This window comes from Puntigrus tetrazona, chromosome 3 (assembly GCF_018831695.1).
Source record: "Puntigrus tetrazona isolate hp1 chromosome 3, ASM1883169v1, whole genome shotgun sequence".
Classification (NCBI taxonomy): domain Eukaryota; kingdom Metazoa; phylum Chordata; class Actinopteri; order Cypriniformes; family Cyprinidae; genus Puntigrus; species Puntigrus tetrazona.
Window position 1 is genome coordinate 6,517,797 of NC_056701.1, and position 23,502 is coordinate 6,541,298.

The 23,502-nt window shown below is 37.1% G+C and overlaps 1 protein-coding gene across 4 annotated transcripts in view; it reads left to right on the plus strand.

The window, feature by feature from the left end:
- The first annotated feature begins 1,539 nt into the window (after positions 1-1,539).
- Positions 1,540-23,502, plus strand: part of gcgra (glucagon receptor a) — a 51,355-nt gene continuing 29,392 nt past the window's right edge. Inside the window, exons 1-2 of one of the 4 annotated variants that reach the window (XM_043234813.1) lie at positions 1,542-1,834; positions 4,416-4,518. The gene's annotated coding sequence lies outside the window, so the exon portion shown is untranslated. Of the gene's footprint in view, positions 1,835-4,415; positions 4,519-23,502 lie in introns of all 4 variants that reach the window. The other 3 variants (XM_043234814.1, XM_043234816.1, XM_043234812.1) reach the window with 3 other exon arrangements.

Below are 23,502 nucleotides of genomic sequence, written 5' to 3' on the forward strand. Positions count from 1 at the left end.
ATCATCACTCAAGTCTTGGTCAGATGCTTCAGAAATCATTGTAATTTCTAATTTCTTATCATTATCACAGCTAAAAAAAAAATGTTGAGCTACTTGATAGTTTTATGCAAAACGTGAATAATATATATATTTTTTTAATTGTTATTTTCTGTTGTCATTTTGATTTTAGTTAATTAGTCTTTTTTTATATAAATATGTCTAATTTTAATTTGATTTAGTTTTTTATTTTAGTTTATTTTTGATAGAGTTAATGAAAACCCTCATAGAAAGCTGAGCAGCATTTTGAAACATTTTGCTTCGTAAAGGTATTCATTTCTTCTGCTTTTTTAATGTTTTTTTTTTTAAATAGACCCCAAACTAAAGTGTAAACACACACACACACACACACACACACACACACACACACACACACACCCTGTCATTTAGCCCTGTGCAGCTTTTGTAAATAAATAAATAAATGCATTTAGCTGTTGTTTTACGTGCACAACATCTCATTGTGACGAATTGTATACGTTGCAATCGCTCCGTGTGAGGCGATGAGTGTAATGATGGACCTCCCAGCAATCCTTTACACACAAAAATAAATCACACAGCAGAGAGGAGCAGATTCCCAGATACCCAGAGCAGTGGATCTCATGCGCAAGCGTGTTTGTCGCATGATGACCTGGTGATGGTGCACATATATCCATATCCTAATCTTTAGATTGAAGAACATGATGTTTACATGCAGAAGACATTATAGGATTATGCACGTGACGTGGCGTTATATACAGTGACTGAGTTACAGTTCTTTAGTGTCACTAAATGGAGAGTACCTTTGTATGTATCAGTCAAACACATGATCACATTATTAAAACAAAGACCATTCACTTTCACTAAAGGACTTTTTCGCCATAATAATAAAGTTTAAGTAAAAAGTTGGATATAAAAAACTGGATCTGTAATTTAAGTTTGAAATAATTGCTCTTAAAAAGAAAATATATAGTATCTTACTACTGTATGTTGGATAAACCCACACCTTTTAAATAAATCAGCTATATAATTTACAAACACTGAGTTCTCAAGTTTTATATATATATATATATATATATATATATATATATATATATATATATATATATATATATATATATATATATATATATATGTCAGTTGGTTACATGCATGTACTGTGTAATACTGTGTACTGTGTTTAATGCCAGGTTCCTCTGTGACAACTTACCCCGTAAAATGCAACATCATGAAAAGTTATTGGGGCAGGTTGTCACAAGGTCACTGTGTCTTCTATTGTCTATTCTATTGGCAATATTGGTGCAAATGTTCAATATCTTTTGTGTAGCCAATTAGTGAACGAACTAACTTTAAAGCAAAGGCTTTAAACAGTAATATAAATAAAAGTGATGTCGTTTTAGTTTGCGGAGGGTTGTGTGTTACTTTTACGCAAAGCTTGCGTTGGTCTGACTCTGCAGACTGTAATCAACCCCGTCGTGTAGTTAATTGTATAATGCAGTTATCAGTGGTCAGCGGGCCGAGAGTTGACGTCAGGCTGATGATGCAGGCGCGCGCTGAGGCGGCTTCACTTTGAGCGCTTCATTGTGCGCGTGAGCCGAAACTCGTGAGTGTCCCTCGCCGCGGACCGGTCACGAAGAACCCGAAGCGCACGCTGAGAGCCGCAGAAGGATTCGTCTCGCATCAGTCCATCCGGGATTGGATTACGCGTTAAAATCCCCACCCCTCCCACCCACCCCAGCGCTGGGATTCAGTTCCGTTCCCCCGAAGATGCCCGTTTGCGGATCGCCGATCAGGGACTTTCGCGGAATTAAACGAGCAAAAGGTAAAACACCTTTGATTCATTTCCGAAGTGTTTCCCCTTCCCCCTCGCCCCCGAATAGTGAAACTAAACAATTTAGCATGTTTTTCCTTTTCGTGTTTAAGTGCGAAAGGTAAGTTAAGTTAAAGAAAAGAAGCGACATTTGTTATCCATGGGGATGTTGACGTGCGTTAAGTCTGGTGGAGAAAATAATTTTGGTTTATACAGGTTACTCTTGCGAAATACAACTCTTAAAAACAAGTTGCCTTATTGCTTAACTCCAATCTTATCAATGCAGGACAAAAAAACAGCACGCTGCGTAAACATATAGGCTATAGCCTACTACAGAGAAAGCTGTAACATATTTCCTTAAACCATTTTTTGTGCTTATTTCGTGCTTGCAAAGGCGAATGGTGCTTTATGCGTTCTGTACTCTGCTTATAAATTTACGAAAGTCGAGACGAAAGTCATTTCGTTTTGTACTTGTTTAAAGAAAGAGCATGGTTTGAACGCTGCTGTTATCTTGTAGTGATTTCCAGAGTTTAAACTGAGTCACGTCAGTTCTGTTTTCTCTCCCCGCGCGCGGGCGCACGCACGCGGCACGAGAGCTGTCAGGACTCGCCGACAAGCCGGTTGTTCTGTGCCTAACCATAAACCGAGTCGGATAACAACGTATTTGCTTATTGTAACATTTAGGTACTGGTGTGATGTTTCTTTCATTGCCTTTTTAACGCTGGACGCCGTTCCTGGGTTTTAGTAAATAATCCGCAAACGAGCGAAGCGCGAGCTGGTAAAAACTGAGGGCTCGCTTTGTCGTTCATGCCTTTTAAACGTATAGATGTTTTAGCTGATCATTTACTCGCATATGCTTGCTTACTGTAACCTTCATTCTTGCTCTTCGGAACCTAATTAGAAACGACAGGTTGTCAGTCAACACAGAAGTTTTCTCAGTTATGTTTATAGTTGGTTATGTTGGTGTTTGCTGTGTTCACGTTTTCGCCTGTCACTTCACACAACTCGATTTTTTTTGTAATTTTTTTAGTCTTAAACTCTAATGTCTGATTGCAGCACCGCTATTTAGACTTAAATGCTGTGGCTCGGTGGTAGGAAATCACTTTTGAAGTAATGTCAATTTTATGAGTTCATTTAACAAAACAACGAATACTTTACATTTGAGGCAGTTTTAACTTGCGTGTAATTGTTTCTCAGTGAATGAAAATATTTCCGAAATAAGTCCAAGTCAGCTTTGCGTTTCACCCGTCACAGCGCACAAGCCTTCGGAGGAAGTAGCTTCATGCAACATTGTAAACAATGTAAAATGGACCGAAGGACAGTTTAAATGTGGCAATACAGAACCTTTGTTGTGTACACACTGCCGCTCGGTGACTGACAGCGGTGCGCAACTCCAGCTTTGTAAGCCTCCTCAAAAATCAACAGGACCGCAGAGCACCACTATCATCATTTAAAATCTTTGCATTGGTAATATCTCCTCCCCCACTTGATTTTATTTCTTGTTTAGCCTATTACTCATCCATTTAGAATGATGCTTTCTGTTTGCAAAGCCTGCACGTTGTTCCTTACGTTGTTCCTCACTTTGTTCCTTAACAACTCCGAAGCCACTTTCCCTGTGCTTTTCATCACACCGTATGACGTCCCACTGAGAAAAGATGGCAGCATCCAGTTTGGGTTCCTCTTGGGTTGCATGCACCAACCAAGCGACTCCCATTGAGACGAACGGGAACGCTAATGAATAGCTCTCTCCGGGTATTAAAGACTTTTTGGCTCAAAATCAGCTAAATTGAGTGGATAACCAGCCGAGCTGGTAACTCTCCTTGCTTCCACGTCAGAGATGTGTATCTGGGCTCAGCGTTTGCTTTGTCCTGTTACCTAAAAAAACTGAATTATCTATGAAGAGCGAACGCATGTTTACTATGTTTGCAGTGCAAACACAAACCCATCCTGAGCGTTTTAATGCTTGAGGAGACCTGAAGTGGCCATCAGCTGTCTGATGCGTTCAGACTTTTACAGGCTCTTCTGTTGGCCACAGCGTCACATCGAAGCTGTTACAAGACAAGATAGTGTTTCATAACAAGCAATTAAGCACTAGAGAAAAGGACTTTCGGTTCAGAGGGTACAAACCTCAAGGCACACTCTACTAGAATAATTTTTAGTAATTTACATCTTATTTAAATTCATTTGCTGGGGTGGTGACAGTATGTGACACGATGATTTCGTGTTGTTTCATTCGCTTCCCTTCTCATTGAAATCCAGACCTCAGCATAGCCCCGAGGCGCACAGGACTCGTCTGTCAAGGATTTTGCTTATTATAGACCTTCAAGAGTTATATCTCGCATTTGCATCACTTTTTGTCAGCCGAACATGAAGGCTGAGTCTCCTACGTGGTCTAATGATGGCAGTGTGCGTAACCGGGGCCTTTCGGTTGTTCTTTATATGGTCATGAACTTCTCCACAACGCCCTTATGGATTCGTCCTTTTTCGTGGGCGTAGAAGCCATTTTCGTTTTCTTGACTTTGCGTGATTTAGAAAACACTCATGTTTGGAGAGAACGCACGCAAAAATTAACAAATGTGTTTTATCTTATCAGATCCAAACAAGTTCCGAAAGCCAGATGTAAACGCAGGGCTTCAGATTAACACGTGTGATCGATGGCGGCGGTGCTACACACTGTATCAGGACACAAAACACAAGTAAACAAACCCACCGTGCAGATCATTTGTTTGGTGTTACGCTGTGTTTTTTTTTTTAATGTTGCAGTTGGTGTCCTATTTGAGAGGCAATCTTTGCTAATCACTGGGCACACAAACATTTTGTTGCACCAGCATGTAAATTGGTATCATTTTGTGCATTCAAATATTGTTTGAATAGTTTGGATTGCATATTACATCTTCATCCGCACAGTTTTGACATTAATTAATACATTTGTAATGCATATTCTCCATCATACGTAACTGAAACGGGTACGATTTCTGCATTCAAAAAGGCCATCGTTTATTATTAAGTGTTTGAGATTGGCTGTTCGATTTAAATGATCATTATTTCAAAATTAATTTATGCTGATTGCTTAGAATCACTTTTTCAAACAATTAAAATGATTCTCAACTAAAAAAGTATGATTATAGTTAAAATCTGTAGACCGAGAAATATAGTTAGTTAAAATATATGAGAAAAAAATTATGATAATTATGTAAACCTGGTTATTGTGTTTTGAATATGTATTCAATTTATTAGTACTAATACATAAATCTTATCTATTATGTTTATGTATTACTGACAAACATTTATCATATTGTTTCATCTACGTTACAATAAATTTTTGGCCTAAGCATACATATTTTTCATTATTTTAATGTATTTTTCAGTTATCGATTATTTTAATTGATTAGCTGTGTGTAACCGTCATTTAGTAGCATTTATGAAGCTGTACTGTTGAGTGCCAGAAAAAAAAAAATTAGTAGTACGAAATTTAAGAAGACTTTGACTTGACCTCGCTTTGCCGTATTCAGACTCTTTAAATATGGACAAAAATTATTTAGTTATAAGATTTGTTCACTCCATCTCTGAAGGGATGGATGCAAAGTGTGGAAAACACACTGCTTGGGGGAAACTATAAGAATAGTCCATGCTTTAATCAATATCCGTGCCTCTCTTCCTGGAGTTTAGACGTCATGGGCTGATATATCACATTGTGAAGTGGAAAGCATCAAATTAAGTCTTCAGCCCAGTGATGTTTGTTGTTGTTGTTTTTCTCAGTTTGTGAATGTAGTTTCCTCATTGCTCCCAGTCGGTGCCTATAATATCAAGGATATATTTAGCAGAACAGTTTACTCAGCTTGATGTGTTACTATATTAAAAATGGAAAAAGTTCTCCCATTTAAGGCAGCAAGAGGACGTTTTAAAAAGATCTTCCCCTGTCATATGACCAAATGACAGAGCAAAGAGTGCGTGTGGAGGGAAAGATCGCATCCTCTGTACCATGCTTTTGTCCAGACTCTGCACATTTGTCCATTACAGTATGTCAAACAGAAAGAGCATTTGAGGTAAAGTAAAAAAAAAAATATGTCATAGCTGTATTCACTGCGCTTTTTCCGTATTGCTTTGTCCCAGTTCCGATTATGTTTTTCAAATCTGCTCTTTTGGAGTGGCTGTCCAAAATGAAATCATATCTGTTATTTCAGACAGCGCAGACAGGATTTGTTTTATGCTGACTTCATCAGCATCGGTACAATACGATACGTGAGAGAGTAGCTGTCTGTGGGGAAAAATGAACACAAGAACTTGCTGCGGTGCTAAATTGTATAAAATCATTTACTTTTCCGGTCTGACATTTAGAAATTAAACTCATTCGACCTTCTAATTTTTGTAAGATTTGAATTCACAATTTAAATGAAATGCGTTTGCATGGATGTATGCATGTGTCAAAATGTATTAGTTTACAAGTAATGTACGATAAAATGGACTTTGCACAAATGTATAGGTAGAGATTTAACTAAGAAATTATTAAAATAGCAGTTTCGGAACACAAAAAGGCATGAAAAGCTGAAATGTGATTAAAGAGTTTGCACCAGTGCCGTTGACTTTACAAGCATGATTTAGAAAACGCAAAAGAAACATCTGTTTTTGCGTATCTTATCAAGCTGCCTCGAACGTAACATCATTTTGACTAATCCGTTTATTAGCAACCTATTCAGCCAATCAGAATAGAGCTTGCCACTTCGAAAAAGTGCTTACCATTTTTGCTTGCAGTGTGTTTGTGGACTCGAGACAACGTTACTAGCCAGAGTTGACCTCGCTGCCGTTAGACCTATTCAGTTACTCAGCTGGAATTGGGTGTAATGCGGCGTTGTTCGAGGTTGTTAGCACCAGCTGTCCTGTGGGGTCTATGACGTGGGGTCACGCAGGGGTCCGCGAGTTCACAGAGAGTTTCATTACACGTTGAGTGACCGCACGTGCCGCGGTACGCATACCCCGAGATAATTAGAGCCACATGCATCCCGGCGTTCATGTGTGCTGTATGTGCACTTACAGGTGTTCAACAAGTACAAACAGTGCCCGAGAGCTGTAGGAAACAATAAGCCTTCGCTTACCGAATTAGCATTGACTTCTCTGTTTTTAACCAGCTCAAATTTTATTGCCAATCATTCCCGCTTTCCTTCTCGTGGTGTGTTAAACGGATCAGCTCCGAGTTTATTAAATCTGTCCAAGTACATGAAACACTGCGCACGGAGCTGGATGCTGGTCAGGGCTCATTGAATAAAACGTTCTCAAACACACATGCTCTTTATCTCCCTGTGAAATCACATTACCGCTGTCATTTGTCCTGTGGAGAGACAGACACTCAGTGACGTTAACGCAATCTGCCTCTGTCATCTGTAGCTTAATCAGTCTCTACCCGGCGTGACGTGACAAGTGTCCAGCGACAAGTGATTCGTCTGAAAGAGAAGATGCAATGCGATGACACAACCATAGCTAAACTGAATATTTTATGCAGTTACGAGGGGATGGATTTTAAAGCCTGGTTTCGTTGAGAGGGCTTAGCCTAAAGTTGGATTAGGCCAAAGTTCGATTAGGACATTTAAGTATTTTAATAAAAATGCATCTTTAGATGAAACAAAGGCACTGACATGTTTTAAGATCGGTCACTGAGAGTTTCTTTCAGCTGAAACAACTCATTTAGATTTAGTCTGGACTAGATTTATGTCTTCTCTGTGAAACCGGGGAGGAATGTAGTACTAATAAATGATAATAATACCACTTGTTTTATACAGATATTCTACCTCTATGGATGTATGCATGTACAGAAAAATATAGAAAAATATTTGTAAAAAATCACATTTATTTCCTAGAAATTACATTTAAAAAAAGCCCTTCCAAAAAAAATCTAAATAGAGAAAATTTAAATAATAATTATTTAGCAAAATGATATAGTTAAAATGCTGCTAAGCTAACAACACGCTGTACTGAAGATGAAAACGCATAACGTTGGTGGAACCTTGCCGCACCAGATGCGCACTCAAATATTGCTAATCACCATTAGCATTCATTTCAATAGATTATCCTGCTCTCGTTCATGTTGCAGCTTTAACTGCTAATTAACTGCACGGTAATTAGTCCTTACGGTAAGGTAACTTCTTCATAGCAATCCAGAAAAGGCCCACTCTCAAAATACATCACAGATATGATTCACAGTTGTCATTTACTGTTATCAGTGGCAGGAGACTCACAATACATTGCAGTAAAATCGCTTTATTATGTGAACCCTGGTACATTTTTATTATGTAGATATAGGTGTGCATTGCGGCGGTTCAGAATTGAAATATCCATGGACTGTTGTTAAAAGTTAATGCTCTATCATGTTGGAAATATGCCCTACACCAAATCCAACCATGAACCTACCTTACAAATGCAAAACTGATATAAAAACTACTTTGCCGATGCAGCCGTGAAGCTGGATACGTGTGATGCTAACATTCAAAAGCATCAGTTTTCAAATATCCAAGCATATTAATATTGTTTATTTATTTACTGCCTCTAATTCATTTCTTTTGGAAACTGCGTTGATATGTACTTATTGGTACGTATTTTGCATCTCTCTAAAAAGTGATCTCGATAAACATAAAAGTAACACCTCTGGTTTAATCAACGTGTCTGTTATGAAGCTAAACCAGTTTAATCACATATCTGGCTGATGGAACCAATTCTCTGGGTATGATATTATGCTCTCTGTTTACTGAAAGCTGAATGAGAGAGTGGCACAGTTGTACAGCGTCACATTCAGTAGACTCCGCGGGAGGACAGAAGCGGTGTGCTGGAGAACGTTATTCTCTCATCTGTCCTCAGGACACATATCATCTGTGTCATCATTACCGCTAACATTTTCCAACACATTTGTTGCTGCATCAGTAAATGAATGCCTCACGTTATATTCAAAGTGAGCTGCTTATGTAATCAAAGAGAGAAACTTTCCAGTCATTATTACAAAACAAACCCTGACTGTGCATCGGTGGTTTTTTTTGGAGTAGGCTTCTGAAGATGCTGAAGTGTTGCGTATAACAAAAATATGCGTGTTTCTATTCTGAATTTATTCAAATGTAAAAATAACATACTTTTTCGTGCTTTTGGAAAGATTCTGAAATGCTATTGTACACGTGGTAGTTTATTATCATTATTATTGCTGCTTCTTTTTTTTCAAGTGTACGATTTTAGACTTAATTTAGACTTGTGGAGAAACTGAACTTCTTATTAATCAGAATCACCTCGGCTGTGCTGTGCGCGTAAATGTCTACCTTTGGCTCTGTTAAAGTACGAGTGTTTCATCGGTATCATATCTTGCCTTCAGGGAGTGACTGTACCGTATGATGCGGCTATAATGATTTGGTCTGAGATAGACCGAGTAAGACTCAGTGCTTCCGAACACGTATGCGTCTATTTTCGGTGGAAGTCAAGATGTTTTAAGGAACCTTCATGCGTGTTTTTTTTCCATACAACATCAGTCGCGTGCTGTCAAGTACAAAAATTACCATTATAATTTCATAGCATTAGTTCCTATTACCCATATGACTCCAGACATCCCAAGTCATAGATTAATAAGAAGGATTCTTCACTCCATCTGCGTCACTCGTTGCATCACTTTTTTTTTTTCTTTGGACACAGATATAAGATATTTTGAAGAATGTTGGTAACCACAAGCATTTCCGGTCCATTTATAGTTGCTTTTGTTCTACAGAATAAAGAAACTCAAGCTGGTTTGGAATGACATGAGGGTGAATAAATGGTGACAGATTTTTCTTTTTTGCGTGGAATAATTAAAAACATTTTTACTGAATTTTAGCTAAAACATTACATTAAGCGCAACTTCAGTGTTCAAAACGTTTACCCAAATTAATTGGACATGTTGGAGCCGAGCTCTTGTAGTGAGTGCGTGTACTCTGATAGAACCGAAATGCCAAAATACTTGATGAATTGGTTGCCATTGTTCTTTTTTATGGAATAATTGAAGCCATTATTCACGAACAGCTTGACGGATAATAGTCATACCGTCTTTGGCTCGAATTAATTACTTCTGCATTCAGTTGTGAGAATCTGTCAATGCACCGGAGCTCGTGCACAGACTCAAGTGTTTCTGACACCGCGCGTGGCCTTTAGCAGTTGAAGTGGACTCCCGTGAGTGGCACTCCGCGAGAGGCTGAAAAACATCGCGGTGACTTGCGTCATCAGAGTGGGCTCCCGATGTCCGTGTGTTTAGCGTGGCCTGTTTTTTGTGTAAACAAACAGGAAGAGCTGACCTTGATTCGTGGCCTACGTGCTGATCGCTGAACCTTGATCCGCTGGCCACAAACACACTTCTGGCCTCTGACAGGTTCGTGTTAAGAGATTTAAATGTGCTATTGAAGTTTTAAAGGTTAGTCAGAGAGTAATTATTCACACTGTCATGTCATGCGCTATAAGCTGTCATGTGGAGATCCACATGATGCTTGCACTTGATTAGCAGTTTGCCTTTTTTCCGTATCTCTTTCTCTTTTTTTAACCTTTCAATTTGGTGATTACATTAGCAAGACAGTCGCCTGTATCAAACATGTTTACATATCACACTGACAGGCAAGGTTTTGATTGTTAATTAGGTTAAGATTATAACAGAAACAGCGATCAGTCAGCAATGATAGAATGTTACTACATGCGAAAAGCCGTATGGAGCTGGTTATAAGATGGAGATGTGAAAATGTGTTAGTGTTTGTGGTCATAAACGATTTTTTTTTTGAAAATCCAGCATCTTTACAGTTTTGAAAATCGTTTATTTTGGGAAGTCCAAATCATTTTTTTGAAGAAAATAAAAATTAAAAATTACATCCAAAATAAAGTGTGTCTATATATATATATATATATATATATATATATATATATATATATATAATATATATATATGGATATAATTAATCATGATTAATCTTTTATATATCAGGTGTACAATAAAGCAAGCATTTATAAGATGGTAAAATTACAAAAAAAGTATTATTATAATATAACAATAATTAGTACTTTTAACATTTGTCAATTAATAATAATAATTGTCAGCTAAGTAATATCTGTGAGTTAATCAGTCAAATGGCATATTATTCCATCCACTCGATTTTGTTATTCACATGCATTTTACAGTGTTGTCAAAATGAGTCAAGCTGCCACAGCTTTATTCTTTGTTGGATTTATATAACGGAATAAACATTAAATTACTCCAACTAGGTGCAAATTTATTTGCTCCTGAATGAAAGCTTAAATCCTGTCAAAAAAAGATTTGATTCTGGAGCGGGGTTTAATAAGAGTTGCACCATCTCAGTGTGCAGTATTTCTAAGACATGCACATGCATTTAAACCGTTTGTTTACACTTTAGAATAGGTAAAACCTCTCAACTATTAACTATGACTTTCCCTCAATTCATTTGGAATTAGCTGCTTATTAATAGTTAGTAAGGTAGTTGTTAAATTTAGCTATTGGGTAGGATTAGTGATGTAGAATAAGGCATCAATATGTGCTTAATTATCACTAATAGTTGATATTCTAGTAATATGCATGGTTTTTAACAACTTTTCAATAAACCCCAGCACAGTACAAAAGAGCAACGTATATCTTCAAGGTTCGCTCACACCATAGACAATATCTATAATGATAGCTATATATATAGAATAAAATTTTAATAATCATTCTGATTAGTTTGTCGAGCTATAGTCCTATTAGGTGTAGCTTTTAGATTTTATATACTAAAGATTTTCATTTTTAGAAAGAAGTTTTGGTATTGTGTCTTTCTTCTGTTTGAAAATAACATACCATCTATAACAAACCTAAAACCCATAGTGTTGTTTAGCACCAAGCGTTGAATAAAAATGCATTTTTTGAAGCGGCGTGACAATTTAGCTTGCTTCTACAAGTCTTTGAGCTCTGTATCATGTTTTTCAGCACTTGCTCAAGTGCGGCGCAGTACCAGGTGAGCTGCTGAGCAAGTTTACTACTGTATACATACGGAGGTGGTTATGTGAGGCAAACATTAAAATGTGTTCATTTTCAAATCTTACACTGTATTAAAAGCGTTTTGGGGTGATAAGACAGCATTGTGCAAGGAGCCATTCAAAAATAATATGTATATTATATAGATAATATTATATAGATCAAGTGTTGATCACAGCTGAAAACTTAATGTATTTATAGATTCATTCTTGCTAAAATGAAGGTAGAAAACCTTTTTCCCTATATGAGCCTGGGTGGAAAAGAACCATTTCACACAGCTTTGTTTTGTTCCCCATCTTTTTTCTGTTCACCACATGTTTCTGAGATTCCCGTTTAAATTAAATTAAATTAAATCAGTCATGGTCCATTTAGTTCACCTGTTCTGCCTTCTCATACTTACTCTGTCTCCATCTGTCATATTCTTCCAAATTTTCTAATCCTAGCTGATTAACAATAATGAATGCAGACGCCTATCATTGTCACTCAAAGTAGATTGTGTCCTTCAAATTTCATGTCAGACGGGCCATCTTTGGTCTGTCACCCTTAGCGGAAGCATGCTCATCCATCCATGTGAAAGACGGCCAGCTCACCTTGTCGTGAGTTTTGCCGCCAGCAATCCTTCTTGTTGCAGTGAAATGTAATCACGGTTGTCTTTAAGAAACCGACATCTTTGCATCCTCTTTTTTACATTTCTAAAGACATTAACCAAGCATTTGGCAATTTATAATTGCGTTTTTTTATCTTTCTAAATATACTCCACTAAAATGTGCAGTGATTTTTGTTTTTACTTTTGAGCAATTTGCATTTCATTGAGTTGCACTAAAGACTGCACACACTAAAGACAGCAAGAATAAATGTTTATTAAGCAGCAAATCAGCATGTTCAGAATGATTTCTGAAGAATAATGTGATACTGAAGATTGGATTACTATAGGGTGACCATAACAGCCTCGGGATGTGTCCTAGATATTCTAGGCAATAAAGAAATCCTAGCCAGGACTTGTCCTGGGAAAATCCTCTTAGGGTCACCCTAGATTAATAATTCTGAAAATTCATCTTTGAATCGCAGGTGTAAAATACATTACAATTTTGATTGTAAGAATATTTTACAATATTACAGTTTTAACTGTATTTCTTGATCAAATAAATGCAGCTTTGGTGAGACTTTTTTCAAAAACATAAACCTTAAAAATTTTTGAGCCATGACCTTTGTGTTGCTAGCATCATTCTTTACCAGTGATGTGAAAGCAAAACACATCAACCCTCGGTGTAAATAACCAAGCGAGACATTTACAGTAAATAGGAAGATAAGCGGGTGATGGTAAAACTGTAAAGACTGTAAAAACCGACTGTAGTAGTCTGCAGAATTTTGCGCAAGCTAGACGTGTCCAATGCATAATTATACACGTACGTTTTTCCTTGCTCTTCATGACCCTGTTAGAAAAGACTTTTTGTTAGAAAGAGTTTTTGGGTCACAACCCCTTGAGAACCCCTTGAGGTGTCAGCTCTGCTATTGCTCTCCTTAGAATGAGGAAACACTGAATGAACTTGAAACAGTCTTTAATAGAACAATCGCTGGAACACAGACACGTAGAAGACATTTGACGGCAGATGCAGGACGCAGGTAAACCCTGTGGTTCTAGTGTCCTGCATCTGCTGTCAAATGCAAACAAGGGGCAAACAAGGCCCCTTGGCAAACAAGGGCAAACAAGGCGGACTTAACTAGATAATTAACAGACATACACCTCAAACTCAATGAAACGCTATTGATACCACGAGAACAGGAACGTGAAAAAAACAGGGCAAGGGAGCATAAGTCTGACAAAAAGTGGATAAAAAATGCTCTGTCTTTCACCTTTATTAAAGGAAAATTCCATTTAGAACTGCTTTTAGCATTAGTCTGCGCTTAGGGGAAATGAATTATATGGTAGCCGGCAAGATAACGTTGCTTGGTATGTACAGCTGCATGGCTGGCTGCTTAACTTGATAAATCCATTATTTATGTTCTGAGGCGCTTGCATGCCAGCTTCTGAAAACTTCATTGGAGAGACACGGCACAGTGTCACCCTAAACTATGCTTCTCTTCAAAACATTTGGGAACAAACGAGACCTTTTTCACTGCCCAAAATAAGAATGGAAGTTCAAGAGCCCTCAGGCAATTTTATGTGGTTTACATAAGTGCGTGTGAGAGCATCTGGCAGGGCATATGGGAGCGTGCCTCTAAAAAAGTGGAAGTGTGATTCAGGGAAACACAGAACGAGAAAGACGTTGGGAGTGGAGAAAAAAACAATTGAGATGGAAGACAAAATTAAATAAAAAGCAGCAAGGTCGTGGAAGTGAGAGATTCACACATGCATACGATATGGAATAATTGAGATAATCCACCTGATTTACATGAATTGCATGATTATGTATTATAGTTCCATCGTTGCTCTGTCAGGGTATTTCTGTGGGTCCTTGTTCCTTATACATGCTGTCAACTTGATGTATTTTATCCTTGATCTTGGTCTGACATTCCATAAATAATGCATATGGAGTAATAGCAAAAGCTATTTCTTGTTCCCAACATACAGTATAGACCATAGTATAAATATTAAAGATGGATCTATATGCTTTGATCATAAGTAACTTTGCAACAACATGTCAACTAGCAGTGATTAGAGTATTAGTGTATGCTTAATAAGTTCTAACACTTTATTTTAATGTGTCCAAAACATACTGATTATCAGAAACTTTGCAAGTATACGTCAACTTATTCTACTAACCCTAAACCTACCTAACGGTCTATTAGAATGAATGAGATTTAGTTACTGAGTTACGTACAGTTGGTAGAATCTCTAAAGCGGATTATCAAAATATTGTGTAACCAATAAAAAAAAGTTGTCATTTCACATTCAAGTACATACAAGCTGTACCTGTCTACCGCCTGGATAGAAGATAGCTGCACGGGGAACTGACTTTCCTTAAAGGGACTTTGTTCATTCTCAACACAGTCTGGGCAAGTCACTCGGTGTTTGATGAAGACCAGTATCATCAGACATTGGAACATGGGATTACTATGGTATTTTGTTTAAAACAAGCACCGTTTAAAAAAAATGATGTGTCATCTGACACAAACACAGGCTTCTGGCAGCTCAGGAGTTTTGCTGTTAAATAACAGTGAGATAAGTGATGTTTTAGTTTTTATACAGACAGAGGAAATAAGCAAGAGCACGGCACTCTTTAAATACACTGTCACTGCGTCTGAATCTGCCTACTTCCATACCGTGCAATCGACGAGAAACAGTCAATTATTACAAACAAGAATATTACAAATCTTTCAAATTGTTGGTTTCATCAGCAAATGCTTTATTGAACACTGTCGGGTAGGTTTAGGGTCGGGTTTGCTATAGGGGTTATGTTATTTCCAACATGACGGAGCATCAACACTCCCCATAAATCTGAATTCTGAACCACCTGAATACATGCCTGAAGCAACATAACAAAATACACGACCACATTCACGTATAGAATGGGTGGTTTATCCCCGCTCACAGGACATTTCACTTTGAAACTATGTTATGTACGCGGTATGTGTTGCAGAAATGTCACAGCAACAGGCGCGTATTTTCAATCAGCCTGCGTTGGTTTCAGATGTCTGTAGTAGTTACTAAAGAGTGCGTGATTATGATTGGATAAAAGTCTCTGCCAAATGCAGGGACCCAGGTTTAGATCTCAAACGTAACGTCGCTGCATTTGAACATGACAGCCAGTGACAGCCTGGCATCCCAAGGGGCATCATCTTGTATTACTTCTAGCTGCCTTCCCAGTAATGTTGGCTAAAGTGTTGAAGGCACTGGAGTAAATCAAAGAACAATTTTCTCCCTGCCAGCACTGAGCAGGTGCGGACTAGCCCTCTGCAGCATGTAGATGATCACATTATCCACCCTCACCTGGGGCAAACTGCAGGGAGGTCACTACCAACCTCTTCAAGGTCTTCTCTACGGACCTTTTTTGGTACAACCAAACACTTTCTTGCGACCTTACATGCGGTATTATGACAAAATGCTTTACGAAGAAGAACAACACCTGTTCTGCATTAGAGCTAATATAAACGTCATGCTAAATAAGACAATTGTGAGATTAATGGTGCACATTTACTCAAAACTCACAAAACTCACAACACACATGTTAATGTTGACATCACAGATATATATATATATATATATATATATATATATATATATATATATATATATATATATATATATATATATATATATATATATATATATATAAAACACTCTTAGGATTGAATTTTGAATGCCGTATTGTACTCTAACTTTTCAAATAAATGAGAAATTAATTTCAATCGAGAACCGCTACTCTGATGTGAACTTGCATTGTGTTGTTTTTTTATGCCTCTTCAATTTAGAGGCCTATTGCACGAAATGCCGTCCAATTAAAATTCCCGGGGGAAGAGAAACCTTGCACCCTGTGAATTTTAATCTCTTCTCCTCAGTCTACCAGTAAACGCTAGAAAGCACGCGTGTGAGTATTTTTCTTTCTTTGTGCTTTCAATGTCCTGAAATGCTCTCTTCCTGGCACATTCCTGACGTGATTAGAATGATTTGATAGCTTCGGTGCCGTGATACTCTCACCACATTCTGCATTGTTGTTTCTGTGCGTATGTTAAAGTGCTAAATACTATATCTCAGTAAATCATTGTAAATCATTCAAAGGTTGCTTTCTCTGAAAAGTATAAACACTAGTGCTATCAAAACATTGGCTTGTTTGGTTAAACTTCAGACTCAACCAATAGCGTAAATTTGAGGCAGGACCACCTGTTTGTTCAATTTCTTTGAACAACCATTTTTATCTTCACTTTTATCTTTTACAATTGGCATATTGTAACAAATTAAAAGTACAGTTTTAAATTAGGACTGCACAATAATGGTCTATTTTGCTCATATTATTATGACAATCATTAATTATGATTGGTGTGATTTGATTTTATGTAATCAGAATTATTGCATCTTGACGTAAGTATGAAGCAAGTCATGGCATGGAAAAACAGTAAATCATTAAGAGTCTAAGGTAAAACACTGAAATGTATAATATTACTTCCAATAAGTCCAAATGTTACTTTTTATTGTTTACGATAAAACATCAGAGAAGACTTTATATTGCCCCACTGAGGTTGCACAAGTGCATTTATTTAGCAACCTCGTGTTTGTATCGTGATTAAGCCTTTCCAATAATTTATTATTGATTGTCATTGGAAAGGTTTAAGGTTTAAAGGTTTAAGTAAAACACTGGCAAGACAAATGCGTTATTTTGGGGATTTAAAACTTTGACCTGAGACCATGACAGTTTTCGGAAGATTTAAATATACAGAGATTATGTGTTACTGTAGACCGGTGTCTTTTGGAATTATTGCAAAAAACAAGCTCTGTGTCTAACAAATGTTTACGATTCTACCACATTCTGTTCATCGCCATAATCTTTACAAATGAGCACAACTTTTGTAAAATCGAAGTCCTAAGTAAAGGCTGTACTGTAGGCTATAAACGCCAGTGTCGCCATTGAACGTCCAACGACTTTCGATCTGTGTTTAAAAGAATGAAAAATAAAATAAAAAATCCAATTATTAGTGAATAAAAAGACACCAGTTTATTTTAATATTTTAATATTCTTCAAACATTCGTTCTGAACAGCTCTGAAATCAAAGTTCCGCGTTTAATTCAGCCTCAAACCTATTTTCTGAAATAAGCCAGCAAAGCAGTCAGGCGCTTCAAAAGAGAGAAACTTGAAACCTGAATGACAAGTTCGAATTAGTGCATGCAAGTGAACAAGAAAGATTTGTTCACTGATACGGCATTTGCACATAACCAAAGTCTAAAAAACTAAACTCATCTACAGTACAGTACAGTATTACCCTCATGTAATGCAAAGCTCCTCCTGCCATTATTAAAAGAGCAAATGAAGCTAGATTAATTCAAAGTTTATCCAGTCGAGCTACAGACCTTTGAAATGTACATACGATCTCATAGCTGCTCTTTTAAGCCCGTAAGCTTGTGCAATATGTTTTGGTAGCTTCTCCCCTGGTCACCCCACAGAGATTTGAGTTCAGCTTTATAATCCCAGATTTCTCTACTGGACGCAGAGCAACCTAAAGACAGCATGCTGAGTGTTTGATAACCTGTTATTTTTGTCTTCGCGGTGATTCACTAAAAGGAAGCGCTCTTTCATGTCTCGTCAAAGTAAATGTCACAACATGTGTGGCGCGACAGAGTGAGCCCGGTCGGAGATGCAGGCGTAAACAGGTGCACTCTGGATCAGTGCGTTTCTTCTGTATATTCAACAACCTCAGAGCCAGAGTCATTTGATGTTTTTGTGATGAGTAATCAGGAGGTAAAGAAATGCTCCTCCTGTTTAGGGCTTGGGAGTCTGAGCCGAGCTCAAAAGGTCAGAAGAGCCGGCGGGGCTGCGGGCCGTGTTCCTTATGTTTTCATTAACAGACAGACTGCTGGAGGCCTTTCTGACACTCCGTCCTGAGCACGACTGAATTAAAGCCACTAACTCCGAAAGCAGACCGGAGGGGAATGTTTTTTGCGGACCTTGAAAAAAGGATTTTTGTACATTTTAGATTATTCCTCTTAGCTGTGCTGCCATTGTTCCTTCTTTCTGTCTTTTACACTGCTGGTTTTGAACATTTAAAGGTTTAAAAGGTCTCTTATCTCTCTTTCCAATTGCATTAATTCGATCTAAAACACGGTAATCACTGTAATGTTGTGAAATAATACAATTTAAAATAACTGTATTGTATTGAAATATAGTTCAAGAATGTATTTTGTTCCTGTGGTGGCAAAAGTAATTTTAGCAGTTTCTCCAAAACATGTATTGTTATTATTAATGTTTAAAACAGTGCTGCTTTTTGTTGAAACAAATTGAAAGGTTCACGGTTAGTATGCTTTTTCTTTTTTTTTTTGGAAATATAAAATTTTTTAAGGACCCATTCAATTGATCAGTAGAGATAATATACAATATATAGATACTTTTGATGTTATTACTCAAATATACTCATACATCATACTCAAAACTGAAAAAGTTTAACCGTCAACAAAAACCAGTAGCAAAAACATTTTTTAACACTGATAATGTTAATAACCCTTACTAATAATTGTTGATAATAAATGAGCAGTGAATCAATATATTAAAATGACTTCTGAAGGATCATGTGGCACTGAATGCTGTAAAATTCAGCTTTGCACCACAGAAATTAATAAATAGATAAAGATTTAATTTGATATTTTACAATATTACTGTTTTTGATGAGCATGCATGAATTCTAAAAACATTAACGTGGCATGATAATAACGTTGTATCTAGTCTAATAAAAACTTTTAGGTCTTCTGAGGTGTTACAGAATGGATTTGGCCTGCGGCTGAAATGTCTGTACTTGAGTGCATTGCTGAGTTTAGAGCCCTATTGGAAATATATGCATGCTTAACATAGTTAGATCTTCAGTAATGTGATCACAGTTGTGACCAGAGAGTAGAGTGAATCATTACTTGCTCAATAACCTGAGATAACGCAACTAAAGTGATAATACACCCCAGAATTACAATGCTGTCATCATCCAGCCGGCCTATTATTGTGCCAAACCCATATGACCTTAATTTTTTTTCGTGGAAAAGAAAGTGGAACGAACATTTACATCGAGTAAAGAGAGATTAAACGCACATGTACCTGTGGGAATTTGTAAGATCAGATCTGACGAACATGAAGGCATTCAACCTATGTGAAGCCAAAAAAAAAGTCTCTCTGAGGTACAATTCTTGGCAGTATCTCTGTAAAGATGACTTAAGATGCTACGCTTTCCCGTGGTTCTGGAAAAATCTTCCTGGCATTTGACAGAGGATCTGTAACCTTTGAGTAAATCCATCCCTCCTCAATCTAAATGTTGAGTGTACAGTATATATATATATATATATATATATATATATATATATATATGTGTGTGTGTGTGTGTGTGTGTGTGTGTGTGTGTGTGTGTGCGCGCATGTGTGTGTGCATGTATGGGTTCAAAAGTTTTAGAACCTTTTTTATTTTATTTTTTTAATTGAGCAAACCGTAATACTGTGACTTACTGCATTAAAAATATTTGTTTTGTATTTTTATATATTTCTAAAAAAGATTTTTTTTAGCATCATTACTCCATTCTTCAGTGTCACATAATCCTTCAGAAATCATTCCAATGTGCAATTTTTTCAGCATCTCAAAAAACTGATACCGTCCCTTTAAGGCAGCAAGTTAATAAACATTTTCGTTTTCAAAACTGCATTCTGATAAATTTGGTTTTTAATGTGTCCTGTACAATGCACTTTGGTCCAAAAATGATTAAACCACGGCTGTGAAGTTGTTCTGCCGATGTGTTAAATATGAACATGTATCTTATAATTAATATGCCATTTTCTTCTAAAGAACTGTCACATCACACACTAAACTACCTGTCTATTTAACAAATGAATTACCATTAATACAATATACTTTCGCTCTCTCACTCTTCCCATCTGTTCTCCTTGCTCTTCTTTTATACGCATTTTATGCATCCATATTTTACTTGATTGTGCGCATAAATCACCAGAGTCTGTTAAATGAGGCTAATGGCAGCTATGTTAAATATTGATGGCTTGGGCTAAATAGAGCCATAAGCAAATCCACTCCACATTCGCCTGTAGGTAATGCAGTTACATTGTTAAAAACATAGTGTTAAAAACATTGAATAATCAATGTTCTCTTTATCATATAGCATTCATTCAAGGCATTAGCAAACACATCAGCACTATTATCGCTCTGAACTATTTGTGTTTCTTAACAAGACGCTTTGATGGTTAAATAATAGTGTCTGTGTGTCTTGCAAGAGTGAGTCACATTGATTTGTCATAATATTTCATAATATAATGGCTGATTTAAATATACGTGTTTTTAATGAAGAGATGAATCCATGGTGACTCTTCTCGAACATACAAGCCTTAAAAAACCTCCAGAAGTTCAGCTTGTGGGTCAGTGGGAATGGTAATACCATGTGAAGCATCTGCAGGCAGACAGAAATCCCAGAAAATCACTGCAAATGACTGTTAATGGATTCTTGCAGACGAATGACAGAGCGCTCAAATCTCAAGGACCTACCTTCATTTCAACCCATTTATCACATGTGGCTGTGCTATCTGACGTCAAGCCTCCTGTACTTTTCTTGACACCTTTGAAACTTTGCATTGCGGCATTTTTCATGTTATAATTTATGAACAAAAAGGAGCTTTTCAGAAAGTTTGACCTGTTTTTGTCTGTACCGTGAAAGTCGGTGGGGTCCCAAACAAACAAACTGTCGTCACGTGGACAAAAACACGTGCACGTAACAGCTCGATTTCGACTTTAATGAACATGCTTTATATGGTTCATTACTTTATATGGTCACATTTACTCTCAAGCGCTCAAGTATGAGGCATAAATAGATAGCATGGATCTGTGAATGCATGCTAGACTTTTTTTTTCTTTCTTTTTCAAGACGCAACCATAACTCCAGTCACTTGTAATTATGGCAGTGCTCTAACTGTTGCTGATGATTAATTGGACATAAAGAGTGGCACATCGCAGAGGTGAATGTCAGCCATTCAGCTGTCCTGGTTGCCATCCAGCCACTCTTAATCACTACTCACTAGAGTAAGGGTGTCCAAAAATGTGTCCGCTGTATCTGAGCTCTGCTTGGTTTAGCAGATCAGCCCTTATTAATTAATGAATTAAACAGTTCATCCAAAATAATGAAAATTAGCTGAAAATGTACTCACCCTCGGGTCATCCAAGATTAAATGAGTTTGTTTCATTGGAACAGAGTTAGATTAATTTAGCATTATATTACTTGCGCACCAATGGACCTTCTGCAGTGAATGGGTGCCATCTCAATGAGAGTCCAAAAAACATAACAATATTACACAAGTAATCCACACAACTCAGTCCAGTCTAAAATACAAGAAATAAATCCACTATTTAACTTTAAACCATCATCTCCAGTGTTGGGCATGTTACTTTAAAAAAGTAACTGGTTATAGTTACTAGCTACTTCTCACACCAAGTGAGTAACTGAGTTATAAGATAACAAAAAACTAATACAAATTTTACTGATGACAATATAAAAAGGCACTAAGCTGTTGGCACGAATATTAACCACGTAGTCAGTGTTTGCTCAAATTGATTTGCTGAAATGAAAACAGGGACGATAAGCTCAAGACAATACATAGCTGGTCAAGTCTGCACGTTAAGAAAGACCCTTGCTCTATATATTTTTGTGTGCGAGACAAAACGGCGATGACTTTACAGTGTTTATGGTACGTCAAATACAGCTGCACTGCACGCTCATTCAGATGGACTGAAAACATTTTTATTAGTTATTATTCAGTTCCGCTCAATGCGTATACACAGTGTGTAAACTACAGAAATATTGATGACTCATGTCAGCAAGGAAAGCAGATTCATGGGAGTTTTAATGGTGTTTCCTCTGCCCTCTAAAACCCACATTCATGTCATGCCTTCAGACTGTATTCAGACAATGCATGTTGTCAGTGGGTTGACAGGGCTGTCGATGTGGATTACAGTGTTGATAGTACTATTTTAGGATATGCAGGAACGATGCCTTATAGGTTGGTGTTTTGAGGTTAAGGCCAACCAGCCAGTCGCAATAATCATCCGCTCATTTCACCGTAACAAATACACATTTGTTTTTCTGTCATGGCGAGAACTTTACATTGACCTCTATTTTTTTTATTCCATATTCCTAAAAGTTAGGTTCAAAGCTGCTTTTTGCATTGTACAATTTCATTAAGGTACTATTTGTACGTTAACTGCTGTCTGCTTTCAACGATGCAGGTGATTTCAGGTTTTGTGCCATTTTAGTCCTTCCAGCGTTGGCAAAACCCTAGCCACATAAACACACGCACAGAGATTGCTTGTATCTATAAGCAAATTCACTCACCTGGTAAATTGGTTGTTGTTCAGGTGCAGCGATTGAAACCCTTAAGAAGATTCAAAGCCTTTTTCCCTGTGAACAGCTTTATAAAGTACCTGAGTCTGATCTTTGGAGAAAATGATGTTCTCTTCAAAGTTCAGATGCTTCAAAACTTTTTGAATCAGCGCTGAAAACCATTTATTTTGAGATGCTAGTAAATGAAGCATCTCACTTTAAATGTCATATTAAACGCTTTGGTTTGAAGTACATTTTACGACTAACATACTGCTTGATTATATATACGGTTATACAATATTACAGATTTATTTTGTAAAAAAAGTGCTCTTGGGCTAAGTTAAGAGTCTCTAGGATATGCTTTTTTTTTTTAAAATCATCAGTCAAACCATTTATAAAAGTAGCATCACCTCCTCAACAACCTTCATGATTTGAGACATCGTACTTGTTTGTAGCAAAATTGCTCCAGGAACGAGTTTAATACTTAGCTCTAGTGGTTTTGAAAAACCCCTTTATTTTTACAACAGAAATCTACATTGTAATCCGCCTCCACAACTGCTTTAGCCTAAGCTTTGTTTTCAAGTTAAAGCAGTTGTGGAGGCGTATTACAGTGTTGACTTCAATTGTAAATATGTTCCGCAAAATGATGCTCAAGCTAACAAAAGCAATGAATCACACG